Source organism: Mytilus californianus, unplaced genomic scaffold (genome assembly GCF_021869535.1).
Source record: "Mytilus californianus isolate M0D057914Y unplaced genomic scaffold, xbMytCali1.0.p SCAF_64, whole genome shotgun sequence".
NCBI classification, from domain to species: Eukaryota; Metazoa; Mollusca; class Bivalvia; order Mytilida; family Mytilidae; genus Mytilus; species Mytilus californianus.
The window spans coordinates 652892-670760 of NW_026262717.1; the positions used below are offsets into that span (position 1 = coordinate 652892).

General features: G+C 31.9%; 1 long non-coding RNA gene across 1 annotated transcript; it reads right to left on the minus strand.

Moving 5' to 3' along the window:
• Positions 1 to 649: 649 nt before the first annotated feature.
• On the minus strand, positions 650 to 15585 carry LOC127707330 (uncharacterized). The gene is made up of 3 exons (XR_007984784.1): positions 15238 to 15585; positions 13805 to 14137; positions 650 to 776 (listed from the first exon to the last, which is right to left on the minus strand). It is a non-coding gene; the product is annotated as an uncharacterized LOC127707330 (long non-coding RNA).
• Between the last annotated feature and the right edge of the window lie 2284 nt (positions 15586 to 17869).

Below are 17869 nucleotides of genomic sequence, written 5' to 3' on the forward strand. Positions count from 1 at the left end.
GAAGTTTCAGCAAAAAGCTTAAGGAACTAAAAATGTATAGCACACAGTAATCACATAACGTTTGGTGTCATATAACAAGAAGTTTTATTTTGTTGCTACGGAACATGTGACAGAAATGCGTTACAGACGAACAAAATAGGTAGTCGATCATCCCCGCTGCACGACGGAGGAGAGAGTGGGCATTATGTAGAACACTGAAACTAAACGGGAGATGTTTTTCAATTAAAAAACAAACAGTATCTACGATGAGTTTATATAGTTTACATTTATTCATAGTACTTGTATTGAATTGTCCCATAATTATAATCGATACAACACTCGAATTCATTCTACATGTTAGACTTGCTATCTGTTGATAATTTACTTCTTTCGTCCCAAAACCTTTGCAGAACCATTTGGAAAGATCATCCTATATGACGTTGATGTTGATGTATTTGAGCGAACTTACGACAAAGACGATTGACTGGTATCACCAAACCTTTATATTGCTGATGATATTGTGGAAGGTTTTATTTGACTCTATATGTAGCTAGAACACGACTCTCCTGAGACATTGTGAAAATTGCAAAACTGGGTGAGATCGTTTTTAATTAAAGAAAAAGGACTGTTTTAAGATTGAAAAACAAACATATATTTTACGAACCTTTGATTGTATCTTTTCTTTTCTTGTAAAAAAAAGACTGCAATGCTTGTTATTCCAAATATTAATATAGCCGATCCTATTTCTGCCCCAATGCCAACAGCCGCGATTTTGTCCGATTCTTTAAGTGCCTAACCTTAACAAAACCATATATGTCATTAATATACATGAAAATGCCAATTTATTAAACTGCAATACAGTTGATTTACAGTTCCGTCTTAAAATTTGTCGACAAATTAGATATGAATGTATTACGCTGGTACACTGGAATATTTTTTAAAGATCTCTTGAAGCATAAAGTTATACAAATTTGTTGGATATTTCGTTTTTTTTTTAAATTCTGAACACTTTTTTTATGACCCCCAATTGATATTTTATATTGCAGTTATATTAAGGTTGTCTGAATCTTCTGTAGCTGCCATGAACATATAAAGACGCACTGAGAAACATACTATATTCTTATAAAAAAACAGAAAAATGGCGGACAGGATAGACAGGGCTTCTGAGCTCTCACAAAAAAGTTATTAGTTATATATGTTTTGTGGAATTTATTGGAACTTTTTGATATAACATGACGAACATTAGGTTCTTGAGCAACAACTTGAGTGCACATGGGATCGAAAAAAGGAAAAGGACATAATAAAAGGAAACGAAGTTCAAGTAAGACACCACCACAATCAAAAACAAAAAAAATGGACGCCAATGTAAACAAGGTACAGAGTGTTAACCGCAATACACCTAATACTCCAGTAGCGGATCAACTAAGTACAACTCATAACATATTATATGGTAACCCGAGTAATTTACACCATTTAAACACATACGGTCAAACTTCAATCGGAACCCCGTATCAAACTTACCCAATGACTCCCCCTACAACTCCTGCTGATTTTCTGGTAGCGAACCAACCTCTTCAAACTAATCTCAGCTTCAGCTCGCCACAATCTCCACCAAATGAATTTTCGTTATACAGTAAATTTGAAAATTTTATGATAGACTGTTCACAAAAACTCCAGAAACTAGACATACTTGATGACATTGTTATGAAAATAAATGCCATGGAACAACGGTTTGAACATTTAGACAGAAACGTAACGGATATGCGACAACAAATAAACAAACACAGCACATATATTCAAGAATCATCAATACGATCATCGGTAATTGAACAGAATATCGATTTTATAAAAAATGAAAAACTCCAAAACGAAAATTGTGAATTGAGGGACAGAATAGTAGATATACAAACTCGCTCGATGAGAGACAATTTGATATTTCGCGGGATTCCTGATGTTTCTGATATCAAACAACCAGAAAATACGGAAGAAAAACTAAAAACATTTTTAACAAATGAACTTGGAATCGAAGACGATATTCCATTTCACGTGGTTCATAGGCTCAAACCGCGCCATGATAGAGGTCCAATGGGAATCGTCGCTAAATTTAAATAAAGAAAGGACCGCGAAAAGGTCCTGGCGGCTGCGAGAGAAAAATTGAAAGAAAGTAACACCTTTCGTGTCCATGAACAATTTCCAGGGGAAGTTATTCAGAAAAGGCGTGAATTGGTACCAATTATGAAGGACGCTAGACAGAAGGGGCACTTAGCCTATTTACGTGATGATAAACTTTACATTGACAACAGGCGATTCTTCCCGCGACTTCCACCACAAATGCCACCTAGACCATCGTTCCAAAACCAGCAATCCATGGAACAAAGACCACCTCCTCCTTTTCCTGGCGCATAGGGGTGTTGTGCAAGAAGAACAGAAAGAGATATCAGCACGTGTAAAAATCAAACAAACAATGCGGATAATACTTTTTCTGAACTAAAAATCTGTTTTCTTAATGTCTGTGGTATAAAACAAAAATTGTTATGTCCGGAATTTACAGAGATGATAAAAAAATTATGATATTTGTCTATTTTCAGAAACAAAACTGTCTGACACTGATTTATTGAATATACCTGATGACTATATGTATTATTCTAGAATTAGAAAAAAATGTAAAAGGAAATCAGGGGGTATTGTTGTTATGTATAGAAATCAGTTAAAAGGTTATTTAAACTTTTTAAATACAGATTGTGAATTTGTACTGTGGGTCAAGATCTCAAAACTTATTATAAACCAGAAAACTAATTGTTTACTAGGTTGTGTTTATATTCCACCTGCAAATTCGAAATATTCAACAAGTGAATCATTTGATGAGGTAGAAAATGAGATGCTTAATATAAAAAACATAGACAGTTTAAATTGTATTATTTTTGGTGATTTTAATGCCAAAACTGGTAGTTTACCAGACTATATTATACCGGACGAAAATTTAGCTGATATTTTTGAATTTAACTCAGACGAGGGTATACTTTCATATATGTTTGCTTACGAAAATTTACCTAGAAACAGTATTCCATTACACAGAGTTACAAGTTGTAATTGTGAACCAAATAACTACGGACACAAACTTTTAAATGTATGTAAAAGAAATAACATGTATATAGCAAACTCTAGAGTAGGTAATGATAGAGGTTGGTAAAAAAACCTGTAATGACACAAGTGTTATTGACTATTTATTATTGTCATCAAATTTATTTCCAGTTGTTAAAGAATTCGATATTAAGGAATTTGATCCATTGATCTCAGATGTCCATTGTCAATTACATTTAGTTTTTCAAGCTCCATTGATTTTATATAATAGACGTGTTAGGAAAGGGATTTAAATACTGTGCTGAAGTTAAATAACGATTTAAGTGTGGACTTTCTCAAAATACAATTGTATTGAAAAGTATCCAGGCGTAGCATAGTTTATATTTGTGGTGTGTTTGATACACTATAGCTAACAGTTAACGTCGACCACAAATTTTAAATCATGCACGGGTATTTCATAGATATTAATATATGTATTTGTTTGTTTAATTTAGGAGTGTTTTTGTTAACGAATTCTCTCAGTTTATTTTTGACTTATGAGTTTGAATGTCCCTTTGATATCTCTCCACAAGTCCAGCACACAGTTCAATAATTTGTGATTTTTTTTGGTTTGTTTTGTTCACACATCGTTGTCAATATAATGGAATTTGATGCGACTGTCATGCAAGTGAGAGGTTTAGCTAGCTTTAAAACCAGGTTCAATCCACCATTTTCTACTTAAGAAAATGCCTGTACCAAGTCAGGAATATGACAGTTGTTATCCATTCGTTTGATGTGTTTGAACTTTTGATTTTGCCATTTGATTGGGGACTTTCCTTTTTGAATTTCCCTCGGAGTTCAGTATTTTTGTGATTTTACTTTTGATTTAATTCGTGTCTTTAATGTCTACACACAGTCCGGACAACCCTAAATGTTGTAAACGTCTGATGGCGTGTTCGACATAAACTCGACACTCTGAAATTCTTCTATTTAATTTTTACGCGGTTTTTGTATAATCGGTGTCTCCTATATTGCGTAACAATTGTTGGGCGGTACTATCAATCTCATCACATTAACACAGTTTGGAGAAAAATCCAATTTCAAATTAGTGCCAATTCTTTGAAGAAGGTTGTACTGCTGCGCATCGTTTTGATGTCCAACAAAACCCCTTTTTACGAGCCGTATGTGATTTGTATTGTCTGGGTATGACAGAACAGACATATGCCACCACCCATCACTATATACCGTCCAATTTGAAAGCGGAGTGTATGATGAGTATTCGGCATAACAAAATGCAGGAAATCGAAAAAAAAATTGCCCGTCAAAAAATCAAACAGGCCTTGCAGCAGGTGAAAAGGAATATTCCGTTTTCAAAATATCCTCCTGGCCTAAAGATAATTAAATCAACGTCTAGTTGTGTTTTGTTGGTGGAGGAAGCTGTGATACCAAGAGGAAAAAAAAACTACCGACCCATCACCGAAACGTACATTCAACACTTTGCTTGAATAGTGTCCGAATGTGTTAATCTATTAAAACTTATTTCGATAACCTCTTCTGTCCGAAAAACTAACTTACGAAAGTTGATAGAAAGAAAATGTCAGGGAAAATGTGAATTAGGATAATTAATTCAGACATTTGAACAGGTTTTTGCAGGTATGGTCCCTTTTCAGAATAACATTAGATTTCCAGAGTGACATGTCTAGACAAAATGAAAAAATAAAGATAATAGAATTGAATAGGACAAGATAATATGTCTCCCCTGGAAAATGAAAAAATCTAACAATTCGGATATTGGAACCATATTTTGCAGAAATGGTACTTCAGACAACCCAAATTGACCAATGACGAAGTTTCTTGAATTAGAGCATACAAGAAAATATGGTTAAAATGTATATTGAATGAACAGTTATGACGGAAGTCGTCGTCATGACGAGGAGAGAAATTTATACAAGAATTGCTTACATAATTTGACGTTCGTTTAAAAGGTGTTTTTAATTTTCCGTCTTTTACAATATATATAGAATTTTGAAAATACTTTTTTCGGTATGAAAATTATATCGGGTTTTATGGAAACAAATATTGTGGGGATGCAAATAACTTATCGGGGTTATAGGGGTAGGACCCCTATCTAAAGTGTGTGATTTAATAAAATTTACCGGCCTTGAAAGACAATAAAAAAGTTTTTGTTTTTTTTTCAATTATTTTTTTTTTAGTTGCCTAGTACACACATACTCTAGTTTTTTTATTAGAATGTAAAGCTTCACATTGCTCTATTCTAGATACATGATACTAAAAATAAGGAGATGTTGTATGATTTCCAAAGTAGACAACTATCCACCAAAGACCAAATAACGTAAATGTTTGCAACTATAGGTCACATATGGCCTTCAACAGGGAACATAACCCATACGGCATAAAAAAGCTACAAAAGGTTCAGACATGAAAAGCACATTTAAAAAAAAATTCAAATAAACGAACATTTTGAACAAAGATTGATGTAGAGTAAAAAAACGGATTAGGATGTAATTTGATAGCAGTGTTCTTTTATTCATTTATTTTGGTCATTTTTTGGATTTTCCTTGAAGACGTTCGGCAAAATAATAAGAAAAGGAGGAACAACGTACGATTTTAAACTTAATCGATCACTACTATGAAACAATGCAATTTTATGATATTAATAAATATGTATAATGGTCGTGTTTTTGCATGATCCTCATCTGTGTATTGTTGAATAAATTGTTATTATTTAAGTTTATTGTTTTAAAAAAATCTCAGCAATACAGGTAACAATAATAAATGGTTATCTAGGCTTTTTGAGATGGTCCCCACTATAGCCTGTAGTGGTATTGGTATTTAACATCAGCGCCAAAATCGTATTGACTTTCCTAACACGTCTAATAGTAATAACGAACTCTCTCAATTGGGTAGTGAAAAATATGTCAAGTGGAGAGAAGAAAAGTGTTCAGAATTTTTAGATAATGTTAAAAGTGATCATGATTGTCAGTTAGAACAGATACTGTTAAAATTAGACAATTTAGAAGTACAACAAGGGATTCATCAAAATGAGATGAACAAAGTTGTAGAGAGAATCAGCAACTTTTTTCAATCAGTTGCTACGAAAACTTTTGGTAAACATAAGCCGTTTAAAAATCGCAAACCCAAAAGCGATACAAAACCTTGGTTTAACAAGCAATGTTTTACAGAAAAAAATTCACAAAGCGCAGAAAAGGTACAGTTTTGTAAAAAACACTGAAAATCGAAAACAAATGAAAAACTCAAGCAAAAACTACAAAATTGAACTTTCTAAAGTATATGAACTGTACCAAAGAAATATTGGCAATAAGTTACGTCAGACCAAAAAATCAGATAGTAAAAGTTTTGGAATATTCTCAATAGTATTGGGTCAGATAAAAAAAGGCGTAGATCCTGAACTTTCTTTTGAAGCTCTCTATAACTTTATCAAAGATATGAATAGATGTGACTCAAATACTGAGGAACCAGAGGTTAATTTTAATGTACATAATTTGCCAGATGAATTGTATAACTTATTGAATGGTGCTGTAACCGAAAACGAGATTTTAAAAAGTGTAAAAAACTTAAAAAATGATAAAGCTGGGGGATGTGACAAAATAATTAATGAATAATAAAATGTACTGTATATGATCTTATGCCAATGTATGTTAAACTTTTTATTTTAGTATTAGATACGGGTATAGTTCCAGAGTTATGGTCTCTTGGTATAATGATTCCTATTTTTAAGAATAAAGGTTCCAAAGCAGACCCTGCAAATTATAGAGGTGTTACATTAAAAAACTCTTGTTTTGGAAAGACTTTTTCATCAATAATAAATGAGAGATTAAATATTTTCTCAGATGAAGTTGAACTTATATCAGAATCTCAGGCTGGATTTAGAAAAGGATTTTGAACTACCGATAATATTTTTGTGCTGCATTCAATTTTGTCTATATTTTTTTCGATGGGCAAAACATTATTTTGCACTTTTGTGGATTTCAAGAGAGCATTTGACTTTGGCTCCATCATACGGTGTATATATATCCCAACTCGTTTGTTATGCCCGTGTGTGTAGTGATGTTATAGATTTTAACGAACGTAATCAAAGCATCACTGGTAAATTATTAAATCAAGGATTTCGTTACCATAAATTACGTAAAACTTTTGCTAAGTTCTTTCACAGATACAAAGATTTGATTTATTTAGTAAATTTGGCTGTACTTGTAGAAAACTGAAAAAAACGGTATTTCACATCCTAAATTTTACGGTAATATTGTACTTAAAGCGCGGAAATCACTATGTGATCCGTGTAAACTCATCGAACCTTTAAACAAACTTATTAGTAAAGGTTATCTTACCAATGTTGTAATTAGATCTTTGAATATAGTTTACATTGGCACTAATATAGATTTGGTCATCAGCAAATTAAAACATAACTAAATTTGTATTTTTTTCAAGTGGGATGTATAAAGACACACCCACGTTCGTTTAGGTCTATAAAGAGGTTAAACTCCTAACTATCCTACTGTCTGTCGATACATTTATTTTTGGCATTGCACTAGTCATGTCTTCTTTGACTGTCCATGACTTTAAAATACTAAATCCCTGGGATGTGTTTTAGTTGATTTTAGTCTCTGATGCATGCTTTTTTATTATTAATTGTTTTGGCTTTTAACTAGCTGTCAGTAACTGCTAGTACTCTCAAGTCGTACTTTCTTGTTTATTTGACCTGTTGATACTAATTGTATTGCTTTTTTGTTATATAATGTTATGCAGGGTTATATCTGGTCTATATACCAGCTTTGATAAGTGTTTGGTATAACTATAAATTTTCACTTCGTACTATGAACATCCAAATTATTTATTTTGTAAAAATATTTCCTTTCTCTATTGGTACTGTACACGTATACCTAACAACACAATTATTTTCATTTACCTGTGTTTAAAGTTATTGCAAATGGATGGTATTTTTGTTCGAGCATATTGTTTTTCTTTAATTGTTTAACATTTATTACCGATATAACATGTTACTTTTATTATTCTTCCCTTAGTTTATTTATTTTGTATTTACATTGTGTCATAGGTCAAATTTATTTGTTCAGTGTATGTTCAATGGTGTTAATATGTCCTTTGATTGAGTCAAGCTATTTCAGTTGATATTTTATAGTGTGTCTTTCTATGTTGTGATGTAACACTATTGTTTCAGAAAAAGGGTGAAGGTTTGGTACCATTAAAACGTTTAAACCCGCTGCATTTGTTTGCACCTGTCCTAAGTCAGGAATCTGATGTTCAGTAGTTGTCGTTTGTTGATGTGGTTCATAAGTGTTTATCGTTTCTCGTTTTTTATATAGATTAGACCGTTGGTTTTCCCGTTTGAATGGTTTTACACTAGTAATTTTTTGGGGCCCTTTATAGCTTACTGTTCGGTGTGAGCCAAGGCTCCGTATTGAAGACCGTACTGTGACCTATAATGGTTTACTTTTATAAATTTTGACTTGGATGGAGAGTTGTCTCATTGGCACTCATACCACATCTTCTTATATCTATTTGACACTGTTTGGAGAACAGGGTAATGGCAAAAGTTACAAAAATCTCACATTACTGAGAAAACTTTTACAGTTATCTATAATATGTATCAGGCATGGCGTAATGCAAATTTGTAATTGTAATGTGTGGTAATGCATTACATTTTTCCAAGTAATTGCATGTAATGTGTAATGCAGCAACTTGTGCATTACATGTAATTGTAATTTAATGCATTACTTGAGAAAAAAGTTGTGTAATTTCATGCATTACATTGCATTACATGGCATTATCTTTCACAGATTGTTGGAGATTTCGCAAAAGCAGAATTTAAGAGTTCTGGATTTATTAAGAACATAATCATTTGGATATTGCCATTTTTTATTTGAAAAGCATTACTGTAAAAGTGTTTTATTGTTGTCAAAACATCAATTAATACCTTGTCATGATTAAATAACAGAAAATTGACCATTGCCATAAAACACTAATTAGTTTGTTTTACAATCAATCTTTTTCACCATTTTGACACTTGGTCATAAATTTATTAATTAATTAGGAAAGAAATTCTCAGTATACTAAATATTTTTGATTGGAATTAAATAAAACAAATGTATATTTATAAAAGTGAAGTTAACATTAGTTAAAATAAATATTAGACTTCATTTCTTTGATTTCTTTTTTTGAGAAAACACAGAGATGTATACCTTGAAACCGTTATGATGTTAAAATGAAATAGTTGTACTGAATAGACTTTTTACTTGATACTTAAATTTAATATGTATACGGAACAGTAATTGCATATGCTAGAATCTTTTGTGACTTCATGTGGTCTTTCAAAATGTTTGATTTTTTTTTCACTTAATAATAACATTTACAAATGTAATGTGTAATTCAATGCATTACTTTGCAAAAGTAATTGTAATTTAATGCATTACTTTGATAAATGCATGTAATTGTAATTGTAATTTAATGCATGGTTTTGTCAAAGTAATTGCAATATAATGCATTACATTGCAATGTAATTCCCCCTTAGCCTGATATGTATCAAAATATAAAGACATGTATTCGATATGGTAACCAAAGTTCAACTTTCTTCAATTGTGGAGTTGGTGTTAGGCAGGGTGAAAATTTATCACCGTTTTTGTTTTCGGTGTTTTTAAATGATTTAGAAAGCTTTTTTGTGGAAAATGATGTAAAAGATTTAGAATATATATCAAAAAACTGTGAAGAATTGTTACAAGTATTAGTTAGAATCTTTGTCATTCTGTACGCAGATGACACGGTTATTATGTCGGATAGTAAAGAAGAACTACAACATGCACTTGATGTTTTTGAACAATATTGTAACATATGGAAACTCCAAGTCAATATAGATAAAACAAAAATTGTTGTGTTTAGCAAAAGATAGGTACGACACAAATTTGATTTTCATGTATACGGTAATGCTATAGAAGTTGTAGATTCTTTCAATTATTTAGGAATAACTTTTAATTACAACGGTAATTTTTGTACTGCTAGAAAAAGGATTTTTGATCAAGCACAAAAAGCATGTTTGCTCTATACAGAAAGATAAAACATATATCATTACCTATTGATATTCAGTTACAACTTTTCGATGCTGTCATCGCACCTATATTATTATATTCATCAGAGGTTTGGGGGTTTGAAAATAAACAGAATATTGAGAAAATGCATCTGCAGTTCTGTAAAAATATTCTTGGTGTTCGGAATAGTACACCAAATTTTATGGTTTACGGGGAATTAGGTCGGGTTCCTTTGGATATCTCTATAAAACTTAGGATGGCATCATTTTGGTGCAGAACTATTAAAGCAGAGAGCAAACTGTCAAATATCTTTCTAAGACTTATGATTAAATTACATGGAACGAATCCTACCAAATTTAAATGGATTCAATATGTAAAATCTATTTTTGATGATACAGGTCTTAGTTTTATATGGAACGATCAGTTAATTGTAAATAATCATTGGTTAAAGGGTATGGTTAAACAGAGATTAACAGATCAGTACTATCAGCACTGGTTCTCACAGATACATAATGCATCCAGGGGGGAATACTATTCTTTATTTAAACTTGAGTTTTGTTTGGAACCATATTTATTACGATTATTACCTAGGGACAGATATTATATTTCTAAACTTCGATGTTCGAATTTGAAGTTACCTATTGAGACGGGGAGATGGGCGGGGATTGCGAGGGAAAATAGAATATGTGCATTATGTAATGATGGAATAGGTGATGAGTTTCATATATTGTTTACCTGTAAAAATGTTGATGTTTCTGCTCTTAGATCAAAGTTTATATCAAATTATTATGTAATGAACCCAAGCAAGAACAAATTTACCGGTCTGCTGTCTATATGTAACGTACAAGTACAAAAGAAATTATCAATTTTCGTAAAGAAAATTATGAAATACTTTAACTAATTATATCAATTGTCTTTTATGAAATACTATGTATTTGTGTTTTTATCTGTCCTGTCTCGCTATGTATTATCTTATGTTTGTAATTATATTGTCCTCTTGTACACCTGTATGTGTTTGAGGTTATGAATAAATCTTGAATCCTAATCAATGATTTTTTTAAATCGAATTGTGTGTAATGGTCAACTATTACAACAATTATGTAAATCAGTCTAAGTAAACTTGGTTATGTTACAACATGCAAAACACTAACTTAAATCTGACGATCAAAGTCCCTTAACTCTGGACCGGAAATCGGAAAATTAAAAAAAAATCGAAATTAAACTTTCCTTTGTCAATCCCAACAACAATGTAAAGTCTTGAGGAAATAAATCCAGGCATACTGGAGTAAGCGGGCAATATGTGAAAAATTGTCTTAATTCAAACAGTTAAAGTCCCGCAACACTGGAACGGAAAAACAAACAATTCAAAATATTAAAAGGAGCTTTGAATTTTTAATCCAATCAATAATGTAAAGTTTTGGAGAAATAAATCCAGTAATACTAGAGTTAGTGAGCGATATGTGAAACAAATGCCTTTATTCAAAAGGTTAAAGAACCTATATTCTGAAACGACACAGCAAACGCATTTCAAAATCTTTACATAAATCGTGATACACCTGTATGAGGGATTAGTATAGGATACCTGGTGTATGGTAAAATTTCTACGCTATCCAAAAACCAGATTTTTCAGTGCTAGTACTGCTCTTTATTCTAGGCAAACCAGTTTACAGAACCTACCTATTGCATTAATTATTAATTGTTTTCATCCGGAATATGCATGAACTTTTATATGTGCTAAATGGACATTAAGCAACCATCAATCAATCAATAATGTTCAGAAAAGCAATTGACTTATTCTGTTCATTTCTTGGTGACGAACATGGGTATTTGATAAAAATAATTGTAATTTATGTCAATTATTTATGACTTTAATTGGTAAATCTCCACTTTTCGGATCTTAAAAGGTTGTTAATATTCATTGATCTGAAATGGAGGTTTGTTTAGGAAAATGAGATCAATGATAATGCTTGGTTTTAAATTTTGCATGATTGCTATAAAACCTGCCAAATCCATGAGTTCTTCTTACTATATTTTAATATTTTAATTTAAAGAATGTGACATAAATAGACCCCATTCGAAATAAGCCGGAATGCTTTCATGGGCAATCCAGATTAGGTTTCAAACATTTTTTTAACAGATTTTATGATTTAAGTATGTTTACATGTCTGCTATTGTTTTTTTTATACTACTTCAGTTATGTTTTATGTTGATATTTGATCAAATAAATCTATCTATCTATTTTTTTTAGTTAAGGTAACTGTGTTAACACTATTGTCAAAAATGTAACCAAACGAGAGAAAAAAAAACGCCAATATAAAAAAGAAGATGTGGTATGATTGCCAATGAGACAACTCTTCACAAGAGACCAAATGACACAGAAATTAACAACTATAGGTCACCGTACGGCCTTCAATCAATCAATAATGTTCAGAAAAGCAATTGACTTATTCTGTTCATTTCTTGGTGACGAACATGGGTATTTGATAAAAATAATTGTAATTTATGTCAATTATTTATGACTTTAATTGGTAAATCTCCACTTTTCGGATCTTAAAAGGTTGTTAATATTCATTGATCTGAAATGGAGGTTTGTTTAGGAAAATGAGATCAATGATAATGCTTGGTTTTAAATTTTGCATGATTGCTATAAAACCTGCCAAATCCATGAGTTCTTCTTACTATATTTGAATATTTTAAAGAATGTGACATAAATAGACCCCATTCGAAATAAGCCGGAATGCTTTCATGGGCAATCCAGATTAGGTTTCAAACATTTTTTTAACAGATTTTATGATTTAAGTATGTTTACATGTCTGCTATTGTTTTTTTTATACTACTTCAGTTATGTTTTATGTTGATATTTGATCAAATAAATCTATCTATCTATTTTTTTTAGTTAAGGTAACTGTGTTAACACTATTGTCAAAAATGTAACCAAACGAGAGAAAAAAAAAAACGCCAATATAATAAAGAAGATGTGGTATGATTGCCAATGAGACAACTCTTCACAAGAGACCAAATGACACAGAAATTAACAACTATAGGTCACCGTACGGCCTTCAACAACGAGCAGAGCCCATACCGCATAGTCTGCTGTAAAAGGCCCCAAAATGACAAATGTAAAACAGTTCAAACGAAAAAACTAACGGACTAATTTATGTACAAAATAAGTACGTTTCAATATCATTCATAATTAATACTCGGGGAAAATGAATATTGATTGGAAACAATTGGAAAAACTTTGTTATATTTAAACGCATTCACATTCGCTATATCCTTATTTACTTTGGATCAGTTAATGCATAATAAAAGAAAAACAAAGACCGTTGCAATCAACGACAGCCTCTGAATTAGGGACATACTTAAGAACAAACACAAAAGGAATACGGCGGTGTTAATGTGTTTGAAAGTACTCAATTTTCCCATCAATCTACAGTACAGTTGTGTAAAAGTTCATCATAAGAACTTAAGAGGATGGACTCCTCAGATTGGCACGAATCATAAATGTTTACAAAAAGACAAACATACAAAGTACCTTACTGGAATTTAATGGAAGCTATTTCAGAGCCAATTACAACTATATATGGCTTTTCCAGAATAGAATATCAATCAATTATTTTACGAAATACTGATTTGCAAATAGTATTTTCTCTTGTAAAAAATTAAAAAAATGAATAATTTCTAACCTGATGATGTGGAGCAGTTAACGTTTTCTGATGCCACTGTCCCGTGTGTATTACTGGCTTGCACAGACACAATATATAACGTTTCTGGATCAAGTGATTCAATAGTTAACAACACTGCTTCTGCTCTGCCTTGATCAGGCATGAACTGTGAAGTAGTGGTTTGGTTTGTCTGGTTATTCACAAGCAATATTTTAAATTTTTGAATATCATCGCCATTAAATCCTGGTCTCCAAAAAACTGTCATTGACGTTTCCTTGCAAACAACGAAAACATTTGATGGAGCGTCTGGTTCTCGTGTTGGTGCATCCGAAGTAATTGGCGGAGTCACATTAACTTATGGGATTAAAACATTTTTTTGGATAATAAGTTAAAAATGTTATTTGCAGTTTGCAAATTAAATATATACTAGTAACACTTTTATATAAAATTCCAAATTACCGACACAATCGGCTAACATTTCAGCGTTAATGGTCCTTAATATGTCATAAATTCTACATTAACATGATTTACTTACATATGTTCAAACGACGTTGAGGAACACTGCAAACTAGATTCTAGATCTCGTTTCTATTGTTGGTCTATTATAGGGCTGAAGCCAAACGAAGGCACGTTGAGCTAAATTTTTTCAGTTCTTACAATGATTTCGTTGTCTCACCGACGACTTTTTATTTGAATTTATCATTTTCCTCTGTACGATTTTTCACTAACGTTTTGTTTTGTGTAAGATATGAAACAATACTTCAACTTGTAATGATTTGTTTTAAACATATATGTTTGTAAGATATTTGAAATATGCCGGTTAAAATTTCAAATTGACATTAACATGATAATAAAATGCTCTTAAATGCCTTCATTTTGACGGTTATTGAAATACTTCATATACCAATCGAACAGATTTTTAATCATTATTTGAAAAGACAAATTTTGCAAGTTTTTACTCATAAAATGTTATATTACACACGGAACTGTGTTAAATGTGTTAATATGTCAGTTGTTTTCCATTCGTTTGATGTGTTTGAGTTTTCAATTTTAACGTTTGATAAGGGACTTTCCGTTTTGAATTATCCTTGGAGTTCGGTATTTTTGTTATTTTACTTTTTACATAGTACATGGTAGTGTATGTATTTATAATGTAAAGAGCTTTACATTATCCTCCTCTAAAAACTGACACCTGTGTCAAAATACCACTTATAATGATGAGAAACTATAAGTTTGAGGTGGATGCATATTGCTATTAGTATGATATATTATAATGTTTTGTTTTGCAAAGTAAATTTTGACGTTATAATGACGTAAACAGTGAATTGCAGGATGGTGTTACATATTGTAGGACATATTTTAATTCAAACAAATTTGATCGACTGATGTTTATTATTATCACAATACGTTAATGCGTGTTTAGCAATATGTATATACCATCTAGCGTAACGTACATGCTCTTTCAACGGTTATTTCTCTGTACGTGACATTTCTTTGATCAGTACCGAAATCCATGCCACATTTAAATGTTACTCGCTGGTTGGTTACAGTTCCTCTGTAAGTCCATGTGAATATTCGAGCATCCTCTGAACAAGTGCAAGTGTCATTGCATTGGAATATCGTTTTTCCGTCCTGTGGTATCCCATAACACGTTGATGTTGATGGTAGATAACGTATGTTAATGATACTGATATTGTCCTTGTAGAAATATGCTTCTTCTCCCCTCGGCACAACATGAGATGAGCAGTTAAGTGTAAAAGGCTGATCATTGTTGATAAAAGGATCGGAACCAGTCAAAACAAAATCACCTTATTTGATAATAAAAGACATAAATTGCTAAATTTTAGAAATGAAACAAACAAACCGCCTCATGAAAATAGAATTGTTTCCTTTTTTTTCGTAGTACGATACGGTTGTTTTGGTTTTTTTTTAATTTGAAGATAGATCCAAAATAAATGTTATTCTGGTTAATACAAGGTTATACAATCCGTTCAATTTAAGCGGAGTCATACTTTAATTTCTTTTGATTAAATTACAATGTAACCAAAACTGTCATTCGCATACAAAATAAGGAGACCAATTTTAATAGTCAACGCTTTGGGATTTATTATTTAAATAACATACCGGTATTAGAACACTGAATATCTTTAAAGTGATGTTTGTAGGCAAGATTAAAAAAAATGTTTATACTTACTTTGTATGGATATAAGAATCTTTGATGATGTTATTTTCTGCACTCCATCAATATTAATAGCTTCGAAGTAAATGTTTTTGTTGTGGTCATCCTGTCTCCAAGTATACACTAATTTACTGGACGATATGAACTTTTCACCATATTGTTGGGGCGTTTGTGCTTCAGCTTGATTTGTTATATTTAGAGTGTCGATGTACCACTGAATCCAGGCAGCAGGACGACAGGAATCTGTAGTACACGTAAATGTCTGTGTCTGTCCTTCTTCAACGTTTATTATGTCGTTTGTTACAGCTGGAGTGATTGTCAGAGTTGTCACAGGAACTGCGTTACAAAAATTCCTTTTTAAACATAACCATATGATAACTGCAATATGTACTATACAGAACGAGTGTGCTCAGTTCAAGAAAAGAACGTGTCGATAAGACAAACAGATACTTAACAAGGAGTGGAAGGAATATTGTTTCTATGATTAAATGAAGAAAAATATGGTAACTTTCTACTTTGTAATAACATAAACGGTACCATTTGTTTCCGCACCAGATGCGCATTTCTACAATAAATCAGCTTTGCATGAGGAAGATATATTTCGTAATTTAAAATAATTTCCATTTTTTCAACAGCAAATTAGATTATAACAATATCCAAATGTTATGACAATACCGAGGTACTGGATACTGGGCTGGTGATACCCTCGGGGATTGTCAACCAGCAGACGTATCTGTCCAGTGGTAGTAATAACATAAAAGGTACCATCTGCATCAGATGCGCATTTCTACAATAAATGTCTCTATCGTAATGGACGAGGCTAAAATATTTGAAAACCCAAAGTTAATTTAAAAAATGAAGAGCTTATATACCAAAAAGGACAAAAAGTATAGCCAAAGTCGGGCAAGGAATCAGAACTTTGCATAAGGGAGATATATATCTTAATTTATAATAATTTCTAAAAGTTTGTAACTGCTAATTTGATGACACAATATCCGTATTTTCATGCCAGTACTTAATAACTGGCTCCTAGGCTGGTGATATCATCGGGACTAACAGCCCACCAGCAGAGGTATTGACCCGTGGTAGTAGTAACATTAACGGTACCAATTTTCTGTACCAGATGTGCATTTCGACAATAAATATTTTGTCAGTGATGCTCAAATTTGAAAATCAAAAGCTTATTAAAAGTCATGCTATTGTATTTCTAGATGCTGGATTGGTTGCACTTCAACTAAAAAGCGAGTTTCCTTTATATTGTAAATTATTCGGAAAAGGGGTATGAGAACTTCAACCCTTCAGTGGTAGGGTAGGGCAGCTCATACATCCAGTATCTTACCCATTACATATATTTTTGATATTAAAAATTACGAAGCCTTTCAAATATTTTGTAACAAAAGCAGACATATACTGTAGATATAAGAAGATGTGGTATGAGTGCCAAGGAGACAACTCTCCATCCAAGTCAAAATTTATCAAAGTAAACCATTATAGGTCATAGTACGGTTTTCATAGCTGTATTACGCTGTATACAAATTTGATAAATTTCTGGGCATTTACGTCTTAGGTTTTAATCTCGTCCTTAAAATTACTAACATCTGATTTAGTAGTGTCAGACATTTATGATACAGCCATGAAACTTATCAAATATGTCATCTTGATTTCTCGCCCTTATCATATGTATTATGAAGTTTGTTGCAGGACAAAATTCTGTCCCTATCTATGCCCTCAGTTTCAAGTGGCAGTCAAACATTCCGCTCGTCATTACGGTCGACACACTTTGCAAAACTTACTTATATATTTATTGGTAATCTGTTCTCTTATTCAAGAAATTGCCACTGGAAATTAACAAAACAGAATTAATTATTATTCCTTCTTTTCATTGCTTAATTGGTCTCGTGGTAATG